This window comes from Macaca fascicularis, chromosome 11 (genome assembly GCF_037993035.2).
Source record: "Macaca fascicularis isolate 582-1 chromosome 11, T2T-MFA8v1.1".
Lineage (NCBI taxonomy): Eukaryota > Metazoa > Chordata > Mammalia > Primates > Cercopithecidae > Macaca > Macaca fascicularis.
Window position 1 is genome coordinate 96,246,602 of NC_088385.1, and position 1,594 is coordinate 96,248,195.

At 40.3% G+C, this 1,594-nt stretch overlaps 1 non-coding gene across 1 annotated transcript; it reads right to left on the minus strand.

The window, feature by feature from the left end:
* Positions 1 to 1,156: 1,156 nt before the first annotated feature.
* LOC123567762 (U7 small nuclear RNA) lies at positions 1,157 to 1,219 on the minus strand. Its single transcript, XR_006690865.1, has one exon. It is a non-coding gene; the product is annotated as a U7 small nuclear RNA (small nuclear RNA).
* Positions 1,220 to 1,594: the final 375 nt, after the last annotated feature.

The following is a 1,594-nucleotide window of genomic DNA, read 5'->3' on the forward strand; positions in this document are numbered from 1 at the left end:
CATTCCATCGTGCTTAGCTACCTGACAATAATCCTTCAATGAAATAAGCTTGTTGGAAAAGGCCTTTTTTGTAAAAGTAAGACATGCAACAAAAGTTATGAGAACCAATTCAACTAGAAACCTTTAGTGTACCCTGAATCCCACAGATAAATGACCCTCAGAGTTCAGCTCCTTGGAAAGCAGGATGTTTCTGTCTGTACATACACAAAGTCCACCAACTTTAGTCCTATTTCTGACCATTTCAGCACTGTTCTGGATACCAAAACGGGGTTCCCATGTGTCTTTCAGAGAGGGAATTTCCTAGAACGGCAGCTGACCTCCACTACCCCAGAATGCCCACACTCCCAGGGTTTGTCTAGAGCCCATCTGGCCTTTGAGTTGGGGGGGTCAGAGGGGGTTGGGTAGGGGTGTCGTTCCCCAGGGCATTCATTCCATACAGCCTGCCTCAGCGAGGGACTTTTTATTGTTTGCTCCCAACCTGCAAGCCCTGCCAACTTCAGCATTAAAGCAGTTAGGCACAGTGATGTTTCCCAAAGGGAAAAGAAGGAAAAACTTTATCAAGAAAATTGCTCTCTTTTTAAACTCCTGACCTTATTAAACATTGGAGAGAACAAAAACTGCTGACAGTCTTAAATATGTTGAGTACAATAAGCCAAAATTAGTTCTCAGAGCTAAATCTTGGCTGTCTCACTTAAATGATTTAGTCACCATCTTTTGGAAAGGACAATGTGAACAACAGAGTCTTTAGTAGATCACTGAGACCCAAAAAGAAACGTGGGCTGGAGTGCAGTGGCGCGATCATGGCCCATTGCAGCCTTGACCTCCCAGGCTCAGGTAATCCTCCCACCTCAGCCTCCTGAGTAGCTGGGACTACAGGTGCACACCACCACACCTGGCTAATTTTTGTATTTTTTGTAGAGACAGGGTTTTGTCTTGTTGCCCAGGCTGATCTCAAACTCCTGGGCTCAAGTAATCCACCCTCTTGAGCCTCCCAAAGTGCTGGGATTACAGGTGTGAGCCACTGCACCCAACCCTAAATTATTTCTTAATTTATACTGGTTTATTGCCTTTTACCATGTGCTGATACAAATCATCTTATCTGACTCTCATAAGAAAATGTCTGGGAAAATATGATTCCTCTCTATTTTTTCCCATGGGGAGTTTTCCAGTTAAAAAATTGAAAACCTCTTAGATAAATTTTAAAAGAGCTGTAACACTTCTTCATTCTTTTAAATGAAAACAACAGAGGTTCAGAAAAAAAGTTAAGATGGTTTTCCTATGGTCACAAACTAGTGGCAGATCAAAGACTAGAAACCAGTTATATTACTCCTATGTTGGTATTCTGCTTCATCTTCTACCTACCAAAGAGAAAAATGTTACATATATGTGTGAATATGTATCTTGCATCTATAAAACTTCCATCATAATAGTAGATTATTCTGTATGAGTAGTTTCTTATCCCTTAATGCTTTATTAGCTTTTGCTATTCTCATTTTGATCACTTTTTTAAATGTTTTGTTTCTCCAGGCCTATTAACACCATTTCAGAATGCTAATATCACCCAATGAAAAGCATTCATGTTATTTAAATAAAC